Raw genomic sequence first — 10057 nt, forward strand, 5'->3', positions numbered from 1 at the left:
AAATCAGCCCAAGAATGTTCCAGAACTTCTTTATGGCCAATTATTTTACATGAAGGTAAGGGACATGTCCTTCCACAGCTCATAAATTTGACATACTGTAGTTTGAAATCTCATTAGCCTTTTGTGTCTCCAGATATAACTTACAAACATTTAGGAACTTGTGGACACAGTTTTATACTCTTAGTTGCCACTTTTTGGCAACCATATGTTTTGTATTTGTCCTTTTCATGAACTTTCCATTTTGCTTAGTAACTACATTAAAATAGTTAACTAGGGTGTTTTTTTTAATTACCTTGGGGCTCTTTGGATGCTTGGTGCACGCTCAGAAAAGTTGCACTTATGTTACTGCTCTGTGGGAATACATCTAATGTCTACATCTTGCATTAAAAGTTTACGGTGGGTACAGTCACTGTGGGAAGCCTTATTCAGCCCCCTTGTACATTGGTGACATGTAATACTCAAGGAGTTACGTGAAATTAGGATTTTGGCTTAAACTTGGTAAAAACACGAATCATCCTTAACTCAATGGCTGTGTCTACAGTGGCAAAAATGGGACCAGTAATTGACCACCAGGGAACTGAAAGTTCTCTCTCTCTCTTTTTTTTTTTTTTTTTAACAGCTCTAGACAAGACCTAACTGGATGAAATTCATTTTACATACATAGAATCCAACTTTCTGCAAATGGGTTCACAACCTTGCATGGGACTGTTTACAACTGATTTTGTTTTCAATGCCATGAACATACATGTGTTCCTACAGTGTTTATAAATCCTTCTCTCTTTTTTTTACAATTTTTGGATGTATCCTGTTTGTCAGTGTCCATTTTTAATGAAGCTTTCTTCTGTTCTCTAAGCAGTTAAGGCTTGCTTAAATTAGAAAGTTTTGTCGGAGTAGTATGTAAGCTACACTGATATAGTTAAAGTTATAAACCCTCCTTAGTGTGGATACTGTTATATTGGTATAAATTTGCTTATTATAAGCAGGACTGATAGCACCACCTATATTGCCCAACACTTTTGGTTATAAGACCCTGTTTTCAGTTGCTTATAGTTTTATGAAAATAACTGTTTGAGCTGAAATTTTCCTCGCTGGGTGTGTTTCAGTCTGAATATTTCTGGAAAATCTCAGCCAAAATAGTTCAGTTATTTCTAAGAATGAGGCTAGGGGAAAATACTTTGTTTTGCGCATGTTAAAAATTCTTGAGATTTTTTCTCTGAACAGCTCTAGCACTCCCAGGCTTTGGAGTAGGGATATAAAATTTGGCCAGGGCCTGGGCTTTGTGTCAGTGATGTGTCTTTTGCTGTTCCTGTGAATATCTGCCCAAATTTAGCCCAGTTATAAGCTATCGAGAAATCTCAGTTAGCATTTACTCAGTAGAAACTTCAATACTTTTTAGCAGTTAAATCTCCAAAGGTTCCATCCACACTGAGCATGCCCGAGCCTCTCACAGCTCCTCAGGCAGGCCAGCCTGTGCATGCGCCATCCCCACAGAGTGATTGAGCATGTTGTAATCCAGAGACAAGGCTTGACTTTCTCAGTATTTGGGATCCACAGTTGCTCTGGGCTATGGTGGGAATGGGTAAACAAAATTGGGAGCGGGGAGTCCGTCTCTTCTGTGCTCCCAGTAACCCCCCTGCTGGCAGCAAGGAAGTGTGGAGGAGGAAGCTGCCTGATTTGAATATAGGATGGGACAAACGTCAGACTGGGGGCAAGGAAAGGGATTGGGACAAGGAGTCTGGTGAGACTGGGACTGGAGGGGAAAAGAAACAGGGAGATGGGGGTTGAGACAGAGACTTGTTGGGCAAGGAGATTGGGAGTGGGAGCCAGGGGAGACTGGAACTGGGCAGGGCTGGAGAAAGAGACTGGGACTAAAAAAAACATTTTAACTGTGACGGGTTGGATCACAGAAACCCCCTTGGGAGCTGCCACCCGATGTGCAAAGACTGCCCCTGCTCCTGTTTTCCCTGCCAGCTCAGGACTCCAGCACCCTGTCTTGCTGAGCCAGACACTCCTGTTTGGCTCCACACACAGATCCAGGGTCTGAATCTCCTGTCCCAAAGCTGCAAGTTTACCTGAAAACAGCTCGCAGTAGCGCGCTTGTCTTTAGCACTCAGATGCCCAACTCCCAGTGGGGTCTAAACCCAGATAAATCCGTTTTACCCTGCATAAAGTTTAAAGTTTATGCAGGGCAAACTTATAAATTGTTCGCCCTCTATAACACTGATAGAGAGATATGCACAGTTGTTTGCTCCCCCAGGTATTAATACATACTCTGAGTAAATTACTAAATAAAAAGCGATTTTATTAAATACAGACAGTAGGATTTAAGTGGTTCAAGGTAGTAACAGACAGAACAAAGTAAGTCACCAAGCAAAATAAAATAAAATGCGCAAATCTATGCCTAATCAAACTAAATACAGATAATCTCACCCTCAGAGATGTTTCAGTAAGTTTTTCTCAGACTGGACGCCTTCCAGGCCTGGGCACAATTCTTTCCCCTGGTACAGCTCTTGTTGCAGCTCAGGTGGTAGCTAGGGGATTCTTCATGATGGCTTCTCCCTCTCTCTCTTTTCTTCCCCCCTATATATATCTTTTGCATAAGGCGGGAACTCTTTGTCTCTCTGGGTTTCCACCCCCCCTCACTGGAAAAGCACCAGGTTAAAGATGGATTCCAGTTCAGGTGACATGATCACATGTCACTGCAAGACTTCATTACTCACTTGCCAGCACACACATATACAGGAAGACTCACAGGTAAATACAGCCATCTGCAGACAATGGGAGTCATCAAGATTCCAAACCATCATTAATGGTCCACCCTTTACACAATTACAATAGGCCCTCAGAGTTACATTTTATATTTCTAGTTTTAGATACAAGAGTGGTACATTTATACAAATCAGATGATCACACTCAGTAGATTATAAGCTTTGTAATGATACCTTACAAGAGACCTTTTGCATGAGGCATATCCCAGTTACTTACATTCACTTATTACCGTATTTTCTCTAAAACTATCTCAGTTACATTATATTGACTTATTATCAAGTTTTTATAAAACCATATAGACTGCACAACGTCACAGGGGTTGAGACAGAGACTTGTTGGGCAAGGAGATTGGGAGTGGGAGCCAGGGGAGACTGGAACTGGGCAGGGCTGGAGAAAGAGACTGGGACTAAAAAAACATTTTAGGAGGAATGGAAGCTGGGAGGAGAAGGAGACACCGATCTGACAAGGAACTAGTGTGTGGAGGGAGAACTAGAATTAGTTGGGCAAAAGAGACTGGGACAAAAAGCCAGAGGGAGTTCAGCTGAGGCTGAGATTGGATAAGAAGCCCAGAGAGGGAGACTGGGAGCCAACGTGGGGATGGGTGCCAGACAGATTGGATGAGAAGCTGGGAGGAGGGGAGAACTAGGACTGATTGGCAAGAAGACTGGGACTGGGTGTGAGGAGGAGCAGAGACTGGGACGGGAGGGTAGAAACTGGGACTCAGACAGCAAGCCCAGAGGGAGAGACTAGGACTGGCTGGGCAGTGGAGAGCTCAGAATGCAGGAGAAAATGCAGCATGACAGGGATAGGAGTAGGATTCTAAGGGCCCTCCCAATAACAGTTGATAGAAGCTTCGGCAGATATGTAATTCTGTGGATTCCCAAATGGAGAAAGCATCATGTGTAGTGTCTACTGTGGTTCTGAGACTGCTGTATAGAGCCGTGGGGAGAGAGGTAATGTTGCTTCACCAAGGATTTTGATATTTTGAAATTTCATTTTGTTCAGATTTAGAACAAACCCCCCAAATTTTGAAATGCTGCACAAAAGGGGATGAAGCCCTGGCTACAGGGCAGTCCATTTGGTGGCTGTTCTGGAGCTGCAGACATTGGAAGACTTGGAGTCCGCAACTCTGAGGCAGTCCACAAGGCTGCTGAGGAGCCATGTGAGTGAGGTGTCAGGAAGCCAGAGGGGTTCTGAAATCTTTTGAATGCAAGGTTCCATCGTTACTGGCCTTGGTTCCATCAGAACTTTGTGGAAATCGAACCATCTTCACGGAACATTTTGATTTTGACAAATCAGTAAATTCTGGCAAAAAAATGTTTTGTCTGAATTTTTCTGTTCAGCTCTGTGGAGCAGATGCACTGCCTGCTACTCTGCAGCCGTAAGGGGAGGATTCCTCTCCTCCCCCAACTTCCACAGACAATCCTTCTTCAAACTTGGGCTTGGTGCAAGGTAAAGGATTTATCCCTTTGGAAATACCATGGAGCAAGACCAATGATTGGACTCGTGCACACTGGAGAAGATAAAGTTAGTTTGCTGAAGGCATCATTAGTTTTTCAGAACATCTTCCATTCTAAACCTCCATACAGGAATCTCTCTGCCTCCTGAATCCAATTCCCTTCCATGGGAAGATATATATCATAAAAACCCATCTGCAGACCCCTGGGGTTAAAACTTTACCATATGCTGTCTCCTAATACTGCCAATCCCTCTGGTTCTCAGAGAAGAAATACATTAGAAAAGCCATCTGTGATCATGTAGCAAATACCTTTGTGAAATCAGAGGGGCAGATTCCACTGTAAAGTGATTCCTCTGAGAACAAAGGAGTTCTTTCTTTTTTAAATAAGCCAGCTAACAAATAAATAGCCACTGGTTACTCCACTCTGCTTCTCCAAAATAAGCATTGAACAAAAATATGCTGAGCCTAATTCTCCTCTTGCATTGCTTGTACAGCAGTGTGTCTCCTGTTAATTCATTGGCATTACTGTAGTGTGACAGAGGAAGCAAGGCTGTGAATTAAATTGTCCTGGTTTGAGCACCAGATAGCACAGCTGCAGTTCATATAAATGATCACACAGATTAGTATTTGGGTTGGGTTTTGGTTTTTTTTTTTTAAGTCTTTTTTTTAGTCTTTAGAGTGTCAGAGAGAAGATGCTTTAATTAGAGATGGACTCTCTGTGGATTGTTGTGTTATGATTCCTTTTGCATCATTCCCAAAAGTACCATTCCCAGAAAACCATACTGGGCATGATGATACAATTTACTGTACATAGTGGTGTCCAAAACGTTACTGGATGGCAGGGGTGAATAAATACCCATGGGCTTAGGTATCAATGTGATTGGTACGGTAAAATATCTAAAATAGATTAAATAGATGCCTAAAAATGTGTGCTCACCAACCTCCATTATTAACCCTTTAGTTCCAACACACCTACAACGAAATATGTCAGGCAGAGATGAAATGCAGCCCTCCTCCTCCATTGTTGCTTTTCACAGGGTCATCTCTCCGCTGTCTGCTCTGCAGTACGTCTCCCAGCTCATGGATCCTCTCACAATGCCCATCTCCTCACTTCGACCTTCTTCGGGAGTGCTAGCTGCTTCCAGGTATGTCTCCTCCCCGAGTTAGTGCGTAAAGCTCAGACTGTTCAGGGTGTCCTGCTGGCTATCGAGCTGTTCTTCAGCTCACTGCCTTCCTGACTCCTCTCGTTACTTCTGTTCTCCTATACACCTTCCTCTCTAAGCCTTGATTCCAAAAATCACATCATCCGAGTCTCAGGTCTTTCATTTAGACGAATTAATATGTTGGTTTTTTTTTGGTTGGCACTCCCAGATCAGACTACTTCTAGATGTGCCATTTCAAGCATGAAGGTTCAGTGTACCCCTGGGTACATGGGCATTTTGATGGGTATTCATGGAGATTAGAGAGTAGCTGGCAGAGCAAGCCTTAGCATTTCTGAGCAGGCCTGCAATACAATTTGCCCCTTCTTTCCAGAAATGTAACTGATTCCTGCCCACTATTTCCATGCTACTGTGCATAGGGCTGACCAAACCTCAGGGTTTGGGGACAGGGTAGAAAAAGGACACTTTTGGACAGTCCCAAACTTAACAGATACCTTTGATATAAAAAATTGTGTATGTGCGCATGTGCATGTCTCTCTCTCTAGCCCGAAATATCCTGCCTCTCCTAGCCAGCTGCTGCCCAAATGCTTATTCCTGCCAAACTTCACATCCGTTTACATTTTCTTTGATACATTTGAAAGGAAAAGAGTTAGAAACTTACTTTTAAAAACATAGAATGGTCTCTTTACATTTCTAGCTTCCCCAAATCACAAGAATCTAAAGCCACAAGTTTCCAGGGTCTCAAGGGCTAGCTCTAATCGTTTTTATTTTGAATCGAGTCCAACTTTAAATATATAGTGATTTTTATCCAGATAAGAAGTATTTTAATAGAGATTGACTTAGCACAAAGCCACTTTGTCTTTTTGTGTATTAAGAGTCAGGACACAGCACATTCACCTTAGGTGGTAATTTCACTGTAGGGGATGTTATCAAAGTATCAGAACATTGGCTATGTTTATGTTTCAGAAAGGCAATTTATGCCATATATAAAGCATTCTTGACCCTTAACCTTGACTCCAAGCCTTCCTATATGTTGCAAACATATCTATAACAGATGTTTCTTTGTTTCACGCCATCCACTGTAGACACAGCTGATACTCTTCAGTGGACATGTTTATTGAATCTTGCAGACAAAATGTCTCTATCACCTGGTAAGCATTTTAATTTGAAATATGTAGCTTGGCCCTTTTTCTCTTCTTCTATTTTCTGATGAAGCTTGCCTTTCAGTCTCTCTCCCCTCCCACCAACAAGCAAGAATCCTGTTATACATTGACTCTGAACACACTAACTGCTCTTGTACTCCACAAGATTTTATGAATTAAGAAACTGATAAATAAGAAGGGGAAGTGTGAGCCATCTTTTTTTTAAAGACTAACAAATTTATTTGGGCATAAGCTTTCATGGGTGAAAAACCATTTCTTCAGATGCAACAGACTAACATGGCTACCCCTCTGATACTTCACATCTTTTTCTTGCACTTCACCACAAAATGTAGGGATACTGAGCTGGAAACTTTAAAGATGAGATTTAGAAGCCCTTGGTCCATAGAAACAGGTGACATCTGCTCAGAGTGCTGGTCCCTCTATGCTGCTTGGGTCTCTTTCCCCTACTATTGTTTCATCTCACTATGGTTGTGCAGTAGCAGTCACAAGGAGTTTATGCTGCTTCAAGCTCTGTAGACTAAAGATGACCTGTGCCTGATTTACACGAGTGAGAGGAGAAACTGGCCCTATGTCTGTAGAGGTGGGAATAAGCTGTATTCACACAGAGACTGATTCTGAACTCACACCAGTATAAATTAGGAGTAGTTCCTCTAAAGTCAATGTAAACATACAGATGAAAAAATGGATGTAAGCAAGATCAGAATCAGGCAGTCAGTCCCTAATGTACAGCTGTGTGTGTTTTCTGTGATGCAGCAATTGTTCCATGGATTTAAATTAAATTAATGGAGATATCCTATCTCCTAGAGCTGGAGGGGACCTTGAAAGGTCATTGAGTCCAGCCCCCTGCCTTCACTACCAGGACCAAGCACTGATTTTGCCCCAGATCCCAAAGTGGCCTCCTCAAGGATTGAACTCACAATCCTGGGTTTAGCAGGCCAATGCTCAAACCACTGAGCTATCCCTCCCCCCTTACAATCACAGAAAAGCTTCTCAAATGTGAAGTAAGAAAAATGTTTAATTTCTCTGATTTCTTCAGGGAATTCCTTTCCTTCTACTGGGGTGGAAATGGACATGTGGTTTTCTGCAGTGTTTAGACCAGCTGTTAAGTGTGTGCCCCAGTAGAGACATATTTTATTGAAAATATTCCTAGGAGGATAGGTTTGGTGGTTCCTGTCTTAGTTATTTGTTTTCTCATTGAACTTGCTCTCAATGCTGTAATTTTAATTCCTTCCCAGTTCCCACAGATATTAAGATTGGGTTAAGCTCAGATCTTGGAGTCAGGCAGGATCATCCTTCCACTCCACCCCACCCCACCCCGGGTTCGAAGTGAATCTTATTAATGCCTAAAGAAACCATAAATGCAAACCAGTTATAACAGGTTTAACAGATTTTTTAAAATGTTCATATCCCTAAAATTATTTCATTAAGTGGATGTGCCAGCATTTTCCAATTCATTCATGTTAAGAGCCATGTATTCCTCTTGAACCATGTATGGAACTCCCATTGACATTGGTGAGGCTCATACTCTTTCCTAGGAGAGAGAAAGCTTTTCCACGAGCAAAGAACTGCATTATATCATAATAACTAACACAGGCAAAAGAGCTTTCAGTTTTCACAGTTCTGTTGAAAACCTGGATCTTGGCATACTCTACTACAAATACATAGTAACTTTAAAACTAGATTGGACCTAAATAGAATATTTTCCATTCTGGACTGCCTAAGTGAGGGTGAGCAACTTTGCATTTGGCTCCTCAAATTCACATTTAAGTACCAAAATCATAGTATTTTTTAATGTGGTAAACTTGTCACAAAATACAGACAGTTCCGGGCATGAAACCTTCCATACTTAGGAAATTCCAACTAGTATAAAACACTGCAGCATCTCTCCTCAGCAACCCAGGTTACTGCTAGCACATCATACCTGTCCTCCGCTCTCTACACTGGCTTCCCATAGAATTTTGAATCAAGTTCAAGGTCTCAGTCCTTACCTTCAAAGTGCTCCGTGGCCTGGGCCCAGGATACCTAAGAAACCATTTAAAGCACTGAGATGAAGACCAGAGTCAACAACTTCACTCCTCTGGTACAATGGAATGCTCAATAATAAGACTAAAGCTTGACTGTGCGGGAGACAGAACCTTCTCTGGGGGTGGTCTGAGACTGTGGAATGAACTATCCCAGAAACTAAGACCTATCACAAACCTCACCACTTTCTGTCAAAGTTCAAGGCACAATTCTTTGACCTTGTTTTCTCTCGTACAAACACAAAGCAACAAGTATATTTAATAAACACAATGACAACAAAAAACCAAAAGCCAACCAAAACAAGACACTCCACTCCATGCCTTTCTTCCTCTAGGGAGAGGAATAGCGAAGACACATGCGGCAGATGTGTAGTCACATTACCTAAAATTTACTACAGGAAGGCCCTCAGATACTACAGTGATGAGCAGAGTATAAAAGCCTACATAGAACAGGGTTCATAATCTCATACAGAATTCATAAATTGTTCAGATTTCCCAAATCAGGACTATCAAATACAGGAAAAATTCTATGCTGATGTATCCTCACCCCTCAGACTACCTGAAAGAAGGAAGGGAGAGCCATGAGGTGGTTTCCCAGTTCATTCATGAAGATATCCAGATCACCCAGAAATCTTTTGGATGATCTGGGAGAATAAGAGTCTGCGGTAATACTGTTTATAGTACTGTACTAGATTTGTTTATTTAGGGACCAGCAAGCATATTTCATTTAATAAGAGTTTATTCTAAAGTGGGTTTTTCCAGCATATGTATGTTACAAGTGCTTTGCTTTCTGTACAAATTAGTTTATAAATATGTCTAATAGCTCTGGTTTTGTTTCATAATATCCCCTTTTTGTGCATTCTCAGCCCATAGATTTATATGTGTTATAACTCAAAAAAATATTTTTAAAAAAATTTATCTTCAACTGGTGCCATTTGTTTATAGTTAAAGGAACAGAAAAGTGATGAAGGAAAGGAAGCAGCCTGTTGTGATCATCATCAATACATGCAGTTTAATGACACAAAGGGAGACAATCCTTAGCCCTGAAGCACTTTTTTATAAATGAATTAGGGGTTGTTTTAGAGGCAATGTGTTAACTATTTATTCTGCTCTCTGGAAGCAAACCACCACATTCCCTTGTTGCATTTTGGATTCCTCGGGGACTGCAGGAGTTGGCCACAGGGAAAAAAGTTAGTTTATACTGAATTTATACCCCCTTCTGTGTGGGACCCATTTTTTTCCTTTTTCGTTTGTGTGGAATATTTCATAACTTTGCTTCTGTACAGAATGTTCTGTACAACAAGACAGCAATCCTGCAAACATATATGCACACGCTTAATACCACTGTAAAGTTAAGCAAATGTGTAAATGTTTACAGGATTCACATCCGCGTAATATAAAAACTCAAGAGACAGTAAATACTTCTAGACACTACTATTATTTTTAATATTATCTGACTTTTATTTGTGTAATCCTATTTTGGGA

This window comes from Trachemys scripta, chromosome 6, assembly GCF_013100865.1.
Source record: "Trachemys scripta elegans isolate TJP31775 chromosome 6, CAS_Tse_1.0, whole genome shotgun sequence".
Taxonomy (NCBI): domain Eukaryota; kingdom Metazoa; phylum Chordata; order Testudines; family Emydidae; genus Trachemys; species Trachemys scripta.